The sequence below is a fragment of the Hypanus sabinus genome, chromosome 1, assembly GCF_030144855.1.
Source record: "Hypanus sabinus isolate sHypSab1 chromosome 1, sHypSab1.hap1, whole genome shotgun sequence".
NCBI lineage: Eukaryota > Metazoa > Chordata > Chondrichthyes > Myliobatiformes > Dasyatidae > Hypanus > Hypanus sabinus.
In genome coordinates this window covers 141,564,922-141,579,232 of record NC_082706.1, presented here as the reverse complement: position 1 = coordinate 141,579,232, position 14,311 = coordinate 141,564,922, and the positions used below count along the sequence as shown (strand labels likewise).

Here is a 14,311-nt window from a genome sequence, read left to right as displayed (position 1 = left end):
TGCCTGCTGTACCTGCATGCTTGCTTTCATTGACTGATGTACAAGAACACCTAGATCTCGTTGTACTTCCCCTTTTCCTAACTTGACTCCATTTAGACAGTAATCTGCCTTCCTGTTCTTGCCACCAACGTGGATAACCTCACATTTAAGCACATTAAACTGCATCTGCCATACATTTGCCCACTCACCCAACCTGTCCAAGACACCCTGCATTCTCATAACATCCTCCTGACATTTCACACTGCCACCCAGCTTTGTGTCATTGGCAAATTTGCTAATGTTACTTTTAATCCCTTCATCTAAATCATTAATGTATATTGTAAACAGCTGCGGTCCCAGCACCGAACCTTGCGGTACACCACTGGTTACCCGTTAATCGCTATCTTTGTTTCCTATCAGCCAGCCAATTTCCAATCCATGTCAGTACTCTGCCCCCAATACCATGTGCCCTAATTTTGCCCACTAATCTCCTATGTGGGATTTTATCAAAAGCTTTCTGGAAGTCCAGGTACACTACATCCACTGGCTCTCCCTTGTCCATTTTCATAGTTACATCCTCAAAAAAACTCCAGAAGATTAGTCAAGCATGATTTTCCCTTCATAAATCCACGCTGACTCATCCAAATGTGTCGTAATTTCCTCTTTTATAATTGACTCCAGCATCTTTCCCACCACTGACGTCAGGCTAACCAGTCTATAATTCCGTTTTCTCTCTCCCTCCTTTCTTGAAAAGTGGGACAACATTAGCCACCCTCCAATCAGCAGGAACTGTTCCTGAATCTATAGAACATTGGAAAATGATGACCAATGTGTCCACGATTTCTAGAGCCGCCTCTTTCAGTACCCTGGGATGCAGACCATCAGGTCTCGGGGACTTATCAGCCTTCAGGCTCAACAGTCTATCCAACACCGTTTCTTGCCTAATATAAATTTCCTTCAGTTCATTCTTTACCCTAGTTCCTTTGGCCACTATTACATCTGGGAGATTGTTTGTGTCTTCCATAGTGAAGACAGATCCAAAGTACCTGTTCAACTCGTCTGCCATTTCCTTGTTCCCCATAATAAATTCACCCGTTTCTGTCTTCAATGGCCCAATTTTGCTCTTAACTTTTTTTTTGCTATTCACATACCTAAAGAAGCTCCTACTGTCCTCCTTTATATTCTTGGCTAGTTTACCTTCGTACCTCATTTTTTCTTGGCGTATTGCCTTTTTTGTTATCTTCTGTTGCTCTTTAAAAGCATCCCAGTCCTCCAATTTCCCGCTAATCTTTGCTATGTTATACTTCTTCTCTTTTATTTTTATACTGCCCTTTACTTCCCTTGTCAGCCATGGCCACCCCTTAGGATCTTTCTTCCTCTTTGGAATGAACCAATCCTGCACCTTCTGCATTGTTCCCAGAAATACTTGCCATTGTTGTTCCACTGTCTTCCCTGCTAGGGTATTGTTCCAATGATCTTTGGCCAGCTCCTCCCTCATAGTTCCATAGTTCCCTTTGTTCAACTGTAATACTGTCACATCCGATTTTCCCTTCTTCTCAAATTGTAGGTTAAAACATTTCATATTATAATCACTACCTCCTAATGGTTCCTTTACCTCGAGGTCCCTGATCAAATCTGGTTCATTGCACAACACTAAATCTAGAATTACCTTCTCCCTGGTAGGCTCCAGTTCAAGCTGTTCTAAGAATCCATCTCGGACACACTCCACAAACCCCCTTTCTTGGGGTCCAGTACCTTCTGATTCTCCCAGTCATTACCATCCTCTCCTGCACTCTCTTCAAGTTGCAGTCATAGAATTGTTACAGCACAGGACAAGGGACCCAGTAATTCTGAGCCAGCTACTGGTAGATCAATAACATCAGTCCTGCCGTGACCCACACTTTCTCTATAACACTCCCACCAATGACCAGTTCATTTTCTTTTGAAGTATTTCATTGATTGTTTCCACACCTACAAGGGCAGCGAGTTCCAGATTATAATTATTTTCTGGGTACAAATAATATAACATCTTTCTCTCTCTGAAGGCCTCAGTGCCTTGTGTTTTAAAGAATTTCTCTGATGTGAATCTTGGACCATGGGGCAGCTTCAGGAAGAGGATTTCAGGGGAGTACACACCAGCCCTCATTCACCCATCTATGAGGGGGCAGGAGAGCCAGCAGCAGAAAGAACGAACAGTTTCACATTCCTGAACATCCCTATCCTGGGCCCAACAGGTTGATACAATCACAAAGAAGGCACACCTAACTCTTAGGAGTTTGAGAAGATATTGCATATCACCAAGGTCAGTTACAGATTTCTGTAGATGTCTAGTGGAGAGCATTCTGACTAATTGTATCTCAATGCACAGGAGCCTGAAGACCAACACTCTTTGACTCAGGAACAATTGCTTCCCCTCCATCATCAGATTTCTGAATGGTCCACAAAGCTATGAACCACCTCACTATTCCTTTCCTCTGTTGTTCATTTACTTTTGTCATTTATAGATTAAGACTTTGCACTGTACTAATGCTGCAAAACAACAAATTTCCTTTAATTTCAAATGACATTGATTAATCACTGCCATTCTCTCCCGCAATCACACCATTGTTAGAGCATTGCACCAGCTGCTAGTACAACAATCCAGTTTTATCCCAATAACACAGAATAGCACAGGCCATTTGGCCCATGGTGCTGCCTCTTTAATTTACTCCAAGATTAATCTGCCCTTTCTGTCCCACATAGCACTTTATTTTTCTTTTCTCCTTGTCCCCAAGTAAGAGTCTCTTAAATGACCTTAATATATGTATCTGACTTTACCACCACCCCTGGATGCGCATTCCATGCACCTGCCACTCTGTGTAAAAAAACTGTGTCAGACTCGGCCACTATATTTTCCTCACAACACCTTAAATTATGCCCCCTCACCCTCATCTTACAACTCATCAGACAGCAGATTCTGTGTACGTGAAAGAGACACCATGTTAACTCCAGGGTGCCAGCATTGGGGATATCTCAGATCAGGTCCACAGCATGGTAAAATGGGAGGGTGAGCAGTCCTACTACATATTGACACCAGTGATATAGGTAGGAAAAGGAAGGAGGTTCTGAGGAGTGAATATAAGGAGTTAGATAGAAAGTTGAAAAGCAGGACCTCCAGGGTAGTAATCTCTGGATTGTGGTCTGTACCACACACCAGTGAGGGTAAGAATAGGATCATTTGGGAGATGAATGCGTAGCTGAAGGGTTGGTTCAGAGAGCAGTGTTTCAGATTTCTAGATCTCTTCTGGGGAAGGTATGACCTGTACAAAGAGGACGGATTACACCTGAACCTGAGGGGGACTAATATCCATGTGGGCGGGTTTGCTGGAGCTGTTGAGGAGGATTTAAACTCATTTGGCAGAGGGATGGGAACTACAGTAATAGGGCTGAGGATGGGGCAGTTGGTATACAGATACTTGCAGTGAGTAGTGGGACTGTGAGAAAGGACAGACAAATGATAGGGCAAAATTGCAGTCAGTGGGATAAGTTAAAGTGAACCAGGGGACCAAAATTAAAAAGGATTGTGAATACAGCACTGAAGGTGTTATATTTGAATGCATGCTGTATATGGAATAAGGTAGATAATCTTCCAGCACAGTTAGAGATTGGTATGTATGATGTTGTGGACATCACTGAGTTGTAGCTGAAAGATGATCATAGTTGGGAGCTTAACCTCCAAGGATACACATTGTATTGGAAGGGCAGACAGAGGGGTGGGTTGGCTCTATTAGTAAAAATGAAATCAAATCCGCAGAAAGAGGTGACATAGGATCAGAAGATGTAGAATTGTTGTGAGTAGAGTTAAGAAAACTGCAAGGGTAAAAAATTATATACTGGACTCTGAACAATAGCAAAGATGTGGGCAACAAATTACAACAGATGATAGAAAAGGCATTTAAAAAGGGAAATGTTGCAAAGGTCATGGGGTATTTCAATATGCAGGTAGATTAGGCAAATTAGGTTGGTGCTGGATCCCAAGCGAGTAATTCCCATGAGATGGATTTTTAGAGCAACTTGTGGTTGAGCCCACTAGGGGTACAGCAATTCTGGATTAAGTGTATGTAATGACCCAGATTTAAGTAGGGAGTTTAAGGTAAAGGAACTCTTAGGAGACAGTGATCATAATACAATAGAATTCAGCCTGCAGTTTGAGAAGGAAAAACTTAAATTGGATATTTAAGTTTACAGTGGAGTACATAATAGAACAGCAGATTATTATTTAAATGGTAAAAGATTGCAGCATGCTGTTGTGCAGAGGGACTTGGGTGTGCTTGTGCATGACTTGCAAAAAGTTGGCTTGCAGATACAACAGGTTATTAAGAAGGCAAACAGAATGTTGGCCTTTATTGCGAGAGGGATTGAATTCAAGCACAGGGAGGTCATTCTGAAACTACACAGGGTACTGGTGAGGCCGCACCTGGAGTACTGTGCACAGTTCTGGTCTCCATACTTGAAAAAGGATATACTGGCTTTGGAGGCAGTGCAAAGGAAGTTCACCAGGTTGATTCCAGAGATGAAGAGGTTAACCTATGTGGGGAGATTGAGTCTCCTGGGACTATACTCTCTGGAATTCAGAATGGGAGGGTATCTTATAGAAACATACAAAATTTTGAAAGGGATAGATAAGATAGAAGTAGGAAAGTTGTTTCCATTGGTAGGTGAGACTAGAACTAGGAGACATTGCCTCAAGATTCAGGGGAGAAGATTTCGTACGGAGATGACGAGAAACTGTTTTTCCCAGAGAGTGGTGAATCTGTGGAATTCTCTGCCTAGGGAAGCAGTTGAGGCTTCCTCACTAAATAAGATACAGTTAGATTTTTAAATAGTAGGGGAATTAAGGGTTATGGGGAAAAGGCAGGTAGATGGAGCTAAGTTTACGGACAGACCAGCCATGATCTTATTGAATGGCGGGGCAGGCTCGATGGGCCGGATGGCCTACTCCTGCTCCTATTTCTTATGTTCTTATGTACAAGGAATTACAGAGCCATGTGAGAAGAGTTGGTCGGCCAAGTTGATTGGAAGGGGACACAAGCAGGGATGATACAGAACAGCAATGGCTGGAGTTTCTGGGAGCAATTTGGAAGGTGCAGGAAAAATACATGCTTTTAAAAACCAACCTAAACCTTAAAGGGAAAAATACTAAGGTAAACTAGCCAATAATATAAAAGAAGATACAAAAAGTTTTTTTCCAGTGAGAGTCAAGAGTGCAGAACAAACTTCTGGAAAATAACGCTGGAGAGATAGTGATGGGGGCAAAAAATGGTGGTGCACATAATAAGTATTTTGTGTCAGTCTTCACTGTGGAAGACACCGGCAGAATATCACAAATGTGAGATTGTCAGGGGGGAAGAAGTGAGTGTTGTTACTATTACTAAGGAGAAGCTGTTTGAGAAGCTGAAAAGTCTGAAGGTTAATGACACTTCGACCAGAGAGAATACACACCAGGTTCTGAAAGACAGAGTCGAAGAAATTGTAGGGCATTATTAATGATCTTTCAAGAATCACTAGATTCTGAAATGGTCCCAGAGGACTGGAAAATTGCACATATCACTCCATTCTTTAAGATGGGATGGAGGCAGAAGAAAGGAAATTATAGCTTGACTTCAGTGTTGGAAATTAAAAGAAGAAAAAATTAGTGCAGTGATCAGAGTGATCAGAGTGTTGCTAAACTGTAGTGGTGATTAGGGGTTTTACCACATTATAATATTTGGGTAATACTGATGTATGAATGTTTATACATATTTAGGAGCAAAAAAAGTTGAATTGGCCCTCCAGCTTGTTTTCCTATTGAATCAATTCATAACCTATTCCACGTAATCACTTTCCCTTATCCTATCTATCAATCATGATTTAAATTTAACATTGAACCTATCATCAGCTATCATTTACAGAGAAGTCTAATTCCCCTAAATTCATTCTGGAACAAGATTAGAACATAGAACAGGATCAGGCCAGTCAGCCCACAATGTCTGTACTGACCACGATGTCATTCCAATTTAATCCCATCTCCATCCATTCCCTGTCCATGTGTCTATTTAAATACCTTTTAAATGTGTTTGCTTCCACGCCCACGCCTGCAGTGCCAGGCACTAATGACTCGCTAGGTGAAAAAAATCTTGCCTCATAAATCTACTAATCTTTTCCCCTTTCACTTAAACATGTTTTCTTGTATTTAACATTATTGTCCTGGGAAAAAAATCCCTACTTATACTTCCATAATTGTACATACTTTCAGGTAACCTGTTCCAATGTCTCTTTTCATTCTCCTCTGAACTACCCAGTTCCTTCTGCCCCCATAACCTCCATCACCCTTTTTCTTTCCTCTCCTCCACCCATTCCATCGGCCCTCCACTCATACATTTCTCCCACTGGATCCCCTCCCCCACTGTTCACATCTGCCCTCCCCACCTCCCTTAATTGGTCCCATGCTCCACATTCTTCTCGTATCAGGTTCCACCATCTGCAGCCCTCTGTCACTTTTCCCACTCTCCCTCCCCCATCTGCCTATAAAACCCTCTTCAACAGCATCCACTATTGTTGGCCAGTTCTTGCTCTCCAACCCCCAAACATCTCCTCATCTCTTTATACTGGCTACACTCTGTCTTTCAGTACAAAGGAAATGTCTTGACCTGAACATTGATTGCCCATTTCCCCCTACAGATGCTGCCTGACCTGTTGAATTCCTCCAGCAGTTTATATTTGCTCCAAATTCCAGCATCTATAGACTCTTATGTGTGTGTTTCTCTCTCTCTAAAATATTGATAGTAACTTTTGATAGACAATTGGAAAAAAATATCCAGATGTCTTGTCTCTAGTTGTTAGAATATCACTCTCCAGTTTTGGTGTGTCCACAACCGAAAATCATTTCCTTCAACCTTCTGTATCAGTTTCTCTTGTAAAATTCATTCAGTTCACATTGCCCTTCTTAACCCAGGGACTACAACCCCAAGTAATGCCCAATTGTAATTCAAAAACTAGCCAGACAACAGCTGATAAACCAAAGTCTGCTACACTCAAGATCACTAGCTTCTTCCTATGGTGTGGTACCATTCCGACAAGTTATTATCTCCTATTACTATTAACAGGCAAACCTTGGCTTAACCTTGGCACATTGTCAATAGATACCTATGAACCAACAATATAATTGTTACCATGATACATTATTCAGCTATAAATTTTACCTGATCCATGGTAACATTATGTAGCTAGGCATTCAGACAGGAACATTAGAAACTGAAACAGGAGTCAGCTGCTTGTCCCCTCGAGCCTGTTCCCCAGATTATTAACATGCACATTTACCTAGGTCCCAACTTCTTGCACTGATACCCTCGATATCCAAAAATCTATCAATTCCTTTCTTGAATACACTCAGTGATGAATCTCCACCGCTAACTGGAGAGAGAATTCTAAAGATTCATCACCCTCCGGGGAAGAAATTTCTTCTCCTCTTGGTTGTGAATGTATGATCCTTGAGGAAATATCCTTATATTTAACCTGTCAAGCTTGTTAAGAACTCCTTATGTTTTTAATCTGATGATCTGTCCTTCTCCCCCACCCCAAATGAAGAGTGTATAGATTAATCTGCTTAATCTTCCCTTGTAAAATACCACTCTGCCCCTCCATTTCTGTAATTCATCTGGTTAACCGTCACTATACTTCCTCCCTCCATCCTTTCCTAGGTAATGAATAATACCACATGTGTGGTCTCGATACAGTTGGAGGGTGTATCTTTTTCATCTGCCACTCTGTTTTTCCAGCTTCACTCATCCCCTCCCTCACTGGCCTCCTTCTGCCTATTACCCTTTCAGACCTCCTTAGTCCACCTATCACTTCCCAGGCCCTGCCATGCCCTCCCCCTCTCCTCTTTATACTGGCCATCTTCCCTCTCCACTATCAGTCCTGGTTCAGGACCTAGACCCAAAACACTGACAATTCTCTTCCCCCTACAGATGCTGCTCAACCTGTTGGGTTCCTCCAGCAATATTTTTTTGCTCCAGATTCCAGCATCTGCAGTCTCTTCTGCCTCCAATGCACTACATTGTTAAGTTAGTTTTTCATTGTCACAAGTACCAGGGGAAAGTGAAAAACTTCTGTTTTGCATGCCATTCATACAGCAGATTGAGGTAGTACAAGGGAAAAGCAATAACAGAATGCAGAATAAAGTGTTAGAGTTACAAAGAAAGTGCAGTGCAGGCTGCAAGGTACAAGGTCATACAAGGTAGATTGTGAAGTCAAGAGTCCATTGGTTTCTTAAGGTTGTTAGTTGGTCAGCTGTGGCTGGCAGCTCATTTATGGGAAGGAAAACTCTGATCTCAAACCTATGTTATGGCTATACTACTCATGAATTGCTGAGAGGTCACTCCCTTAATCGCAGGACTGTGCAGAGAGTGGTGCGGACAGCCCGGCGTATCTGTAGTTGTGAACTTCCCATGATTCAGGACATTTACAAGGACTGGTGTAGAAAAAAAAGGCCCAAAGGATCATTGGGGACCCGAGTCACCCCAACCACAAACTAATCCAGCTGCTACAATCTGGGAAACGGTACCGCAGCATAAAAGCCAGGACCAACAGTCTCCGGGACAGCTTCTTCCACCAGGCCATCAGACTGATGAACTCATGCTGATCTGAGTGTATTTCTGTTACATTGACTGTTCTATTTATAATAAATTACTGTATTTGCACATTGCACATCTAGATGGTGACATAAGGATTTTTACTCATGTACAGTATGTGAAGGATGTAAGAAATAAAGTCAATTCAATTCAATTCATGGCTAAAATCAACACTTATCTCAGGAAGGACTTGGACCTACTGCAATTTTCCTATCACCACAATAGGACTACAGCGAACGCAATCTCAATGGCTCTCCAGGTGGCCTTGGTTCACCGGGTCAATGGAAACACCTATATCAGAATGCTCCTTATTGACCAGTGTTTAACTCAGCGTATAGCTCAGTGTTTAACACCATCATTCCTACAGTCCTGATCAGAAAGCTACAGAATCTAAGCCTCTGTACCTCCCTCTGCAACTGGATCTTCAACTTCCTGACCAGAAGACCACAATCTGTGCAGATTGAAAATAACATCTCCGCCTCTCTGGCAATCAACTCTGGTGCACCACAGGGATGTGTGCTTAGCCCAGTGCTCTTCTCTCTCTACAAATGCAGTCTATAAATTTGCTGATGATTCAACCACTGTTGACAGAATTTCAGATAGTGATGAAAGAGCGTACAGGAGCGAGATAGCGTACCAGTCAGTAGAGTGGTGTTGCCGCAACAACCTTGCGCTCAACGTCAGCAAGACCAAAGAGCTGATTTTGGACTTCAGACAAGGGAACAAAAACCAATCGTCATAGAGGGATCACAAATGGAGAGAGTGAGCAACTTCAAGTTCCTGGATGTCAATATCTCTGAGGACTTAACCTGGATGCAACATACTGATGCAGTTATAAAGAAGACAGGACAGCAGCTATTTCATGAGCAGTTTGAGGAGGTTTGGCTTGTCAACTAAAACACTCAAAAGCTTCTACAAATGTACCACAGAGGATATCCTGACTGGCTGCATCACCATCTGGTTTGGAGAGGTGGTAGGCCACTGCTCAAGATCAAAGTAAGTTGCAGAAACTTGTAAAATTAGTCAGTTCCATGGTATCCAAGACATTTTCAAGGAGCGATGCCTTCTGAAGGCGGCGTCCATCATTAATGGCCCCTACACCCAGGACGTGCCCTCTTCTCATTGTTACCATAGGGAAGGAGGTACAGAAGCCTGAATGCACACACTCAGGGATTCAGGAACAGCTTCTTCCCCTCTGCCATCTGATCTCTAAATGGACATTGAACCTATGGACACTACCTAACTACTTTTTATTTCTGTTTTTTTTGTACTACTTAGTTTAACTTAACTTTTTATATATATATATAAAACTATGGTTCACTATATATATTTCTTACTGTAATTCAACTTTTTTCCCTATAGTTATTAATCATTTATTTCATTATACTGCTACCAATAAGTTAACAAACTTGACGACATACGCTGGTGATATTAAACCCGATTCTGATTCATGGGAAAGACTTCTGGAGTAAACCCCGAGGAAAAACCTGAAACTGAAGTCCCTAAGGCAGTCCTATGTTAAATTCAATGCTGATTGGCAACCCTTGCAATGCCACTGGTGCCAAACTGTATTGATTTCTGCCTTTCCTTTGCTTGGAGAGGTTATGCTGGCTGCATGGGCAACAGCTTTCTCACCATCTTGAATGAAGATGATTTGGGTCAAACTCTGAATCAGAATCTTTAACACACTGAGGCCCCAGTTCCCACCCTCAAAGACATGCAGGCCACCAATGCAAGGTTTTGATCTTCTTATGATCTTGCGCCTTAATGGTTACCTGCACCGCACTTTCTCTGTAGCTGTTACACTTTAATCTGCATTCTGTTATTGTCTTTCCTTGTATATCCTGAATGCACTGTGTAATGAACTGATCTATATGTTCTGTATGTAAGGTAAGTTTTAAGTTGTACCTCAGTACACGTGACAATAACCCAAAATAATTCTAATTCCAAAACAATAGAGGCATCCTCCAATCTAGTGAAGGACAGATTTTAGTTGTTTTCTGTTTGTAGTGGATTCTGGACATCTGTCCCTTGTTTTATTTTCTTATTCCTGCATAGGATGTGGATATCACTGGCCTGACCTCTCTCACATGCTAACCCCTCTCCATCTCCACCTCCTGGATATATTAGAGCAGCTCAGTTCTTGACCCAGCCTTGCTGTCAAATCTATTGGGTTAGGATGGATGACATTAGGGCAGAATGGTAGCACGCTGGTTAGGACATGACCTTACAGTGCCAGAGATCTCCAATGGAGGTTCTATTCCTCCCCTGCCTACAAGGTGTTTGTACATTCTCCCCGCTTCCCCCAACATTCCAAAGACCTACAGTTAGTGTTGGTGAGTAGTGGGGATGCTACGTGGATTTGTCAAAAACGATACATTTCACTGAAACATCGAAACAGACTGTACAATGTACATGTGACAAACAAAGCTAAGCCTTTTCCTTCTGGAAGATGTTTCTGAATTGGACAGATTTCTAGATAATTTTATTCCAGATTCACTTAAACAGTTTGCTCAACTGCTCTGATGGCTTTAGAGTTCCAGACCTCAGGTTAATAAGCCTTTGGATACCAGTCCAGCTAACTTTAATACATTCTTCTATCCCTCAACACAGATATCAAGGAAATCTAGCAGACCAGGAGTTTAGAAAACAAAATACAGTATTGTGATCTTCCCCTCAAATACACAAATTAAAATTAGTATTTCGAACTGGAAATCTTAAAAAAAAACACAAATGCCAATGAGTTGATTAAATGGATAATCTAGTCTCGAGGCTATGATTATGGTTCAGGGCCCTTTCGTGAAGACAAAATGTTCCCAAAATGGTTTAAATTCAGGACATGCAGACTGAAGGCAGCATAGCCACAGGGAAATTGAGTATTAATTTCTGTGTGCAGCAGGAAACCTCCTGGACATATTGGAAAACTACAGGTTTGGAATGATTAGCTGAGTAACAATGAGCATTAGTAACAAAACACAGCAGGTCGAGCAGCATCTCTGGGGGCAAAAGAACTGTCAATGTTTCAGGGCAACATCCCTGCAACACTTATGTTATGACCCAGAACATCTATAGTTCCTCCCCACCACCCCCCCCGCCAAAGATACTTCTCGACTCACTGTGTTCCTCCAACATATTGTTTGATGCTCTAGATTTCAGCATCTTCAGGCTCACTTACCTCCAGCTTTCTATGATATTCAAATCCTCTTACAGTAATGGATAACATATACTTTCCCTTCTCAACTGCTTGCTATCTTTCAGTGTGGGAGTATGGGAACTGAGCAGAGGAAAGTCACAGCGGTCAAGTCTCTGGCACTGAGTATGACTCTGTGGCTCAGAAGAAAAGCGGGGGAAAGAGGTGAGCTTCAGTGATATGGGATTAATTGGTTAGGACAAAAGAAAGGAGATTCCGTGTATGAGAATGAGATTCCCTGATGATATGTTGCCTCCATGGTGCCAGGATCTGGGACATCTCAGATCAAGTTCACAGCTTTCTTAAGTGAGAGGTTGAACAGCCAGAGATTGTGGTCCATATCGTTAGCAATGACTTGGATAGGAGGGATGATAAAGCCCTACAAGATGAGTTGGGTGCTAAATTAAAGGACAGGACCTCCAGAATTATGATCTCAGGGATGCTACCCATGTCACATGCTAGTGAAAAATAGTGAGCCAGAAATAGGAAGATGCTACAGTTTAACATGTGGCTAAAGAGGCTGTGCAGGAAGGAAGGCTTCAGATTTTTGGATTGCTGGGCTCTCTTCCAGGGAATGTGGGACCTGTACATAAGGGATAGTTTGCACCTGAACTCAAGGGGGACTAATATCCTAAGGGGAAAGTTTGCTAGTGCTGCACAGGACTGTGGGGAAGGTTTAAATAAGAGTTGCAGAGGATGGAACCCAGAGCACAAGAAGAAATGGCAGAATGTTTATGGAGAAAGATGTTAAGCCTGCATACAAAGTCAGGGTGGAACAAATGTTCTGAGTTGCATATATTTCAGTGCAAGGAGTATTATAGAAAAAGTGGAGGAGCTTAGGGTATGGATGAGTACAAAGAATTATAATATTGGAGCCACTACTGAGACTTGGCTGTAAGAGGGGCAGGACTGGCAGCTCATCATTACGGGGTTCCATTATTTTAGATGTGATAGAGTGGGAGAGCTTAAAAGGGGAGGTGTGGCATTACTAGTCAGGGAAAATGTCACAACAGTGTTCAGTCAGGAGCTCATCTAGAGAGGCCTTGTGTGTAGAACAGAGAAATAAGAAAGGTATGACCATATCAGCAGGTTTATATTATAGACCAACAAACAGACTGCGGGATTTAGAGGAGTAAATTTGTATAGAGAGCGCAAACTGTTGCAAGAAACACAAGATTTTGATAGTAGGTTATTTTAACTTTCCATCTGTTGACTGGGACTCCATACTGTAAAAGGGCTGGATGGGAAAGAGTTTGTCAAATGTGTTCAGGGAAGTTTCCTTAATCTGTACATAGAAGTCCCAACTAGAGAGAGTGAAATACTAGATCTTCTATTAGGGAAATAGACAGGACAGATGACAGAAGTGTGTGTGTAGGATTCTTTGAACCTAATCACTAGATACAAAATATATCTAGTGATCATAATGCCACTAGGTTCAAAGTAATAATGGAATATGTTGAGATTCTAACTTGGAGAAATGCCACGTGTTATGGTATCAGAAAGTATCTGGCAAGTCTGGATTGGAACAGATTGCTTTCTGGCAAAGGTGTTCTGTACTTGGAAAGGCTGCCAAAAGTGAAATTGAGAGTGTAGAGCTTATATGTCACTGTCAGAATAAAATGCAAAAATAACAGGTTTGGGGAGCCTTTGTTTTCAAGAGATATTGAGCCCCTGGTTAAGAAAAAGGAGGGACAGGCAGGTCAGAACAAATGAGGTACTTGAGGAGTGTAGGAAATGCAAGAGAACCCTTAAGGAGGAAATGAGGAGGACGAAAAGACGGCATGAGGTTGCCATTGCATGATAAGGTGAAGGTGAATCCCAAGGGCTTCCGCAGATATGTTAAGAGCAAAAGGATATCAAGTGACAAAATGGGTCCTCTGGAAGCTCAGATTAGTAATCTATGCATTGAGTGGAAAGAGGGAGGGGAGATCTTACATGATTTTTTGGATCTGTATTTACTCAGAAGAGGGACACAGAATCAGTAGAAGTGAGACAAAGCAGCAGTGAGGTCATGGACCCTATATAGATTACAGAGGAGGAGGTGTTTGCTGCCTTGAAGCAAATTAGGGTGGATAAATCTCCAGGGTTTGACAAGGTGTTCCCTCAGACCCTGTGGGAGGCTTCTGCAGAAATTACAGGGGCCCTGACTGAGATATTTAAAACATCCTTAGCTACAAATGAGAAGCCAGAGGATTGGAGGGCAGCTAATGTTCTGTTGTTTAATAGCCAGGAAATTATAGGACTGTGAGCATCTGTAGTGGGAAGTTATTGGAAGGTGTTCTAAGTGACCGAATAAATGAGTATTTGGATAGACAGCAACTGATTACGGGTAGTCAACATGGCTTTGTATATGGTAGGTCGTGTCTAACCAATCTTATGAAGTTTTCTGAAGAAGTTTCCAGGAAAGTTGATGAAGGGAAGGCAGTGGATGTTGTCTGCATGGACTTTAGTAAGGCCTTGCTTTGACAAGGTCCATTTAGGAGGTTGGTCA

The 14,311-nt window shown here is 42.1% G+C and overlaps 1 protein-coding gene across 2 annotated transcripts in view; it reads right to left on the bottom strand.

The window, feature by feature from the left end:
• kctd1 (potassium channel tetramerization domain containing 1) overlaps positions 1–14,311 on the bottom strand; it is a 146,842-nt gene that overhangs the window by 94,881 nt on the left and 37,650 nt on the right. The gene's annotated exons all lie outside the window — the stretch shown is intronic.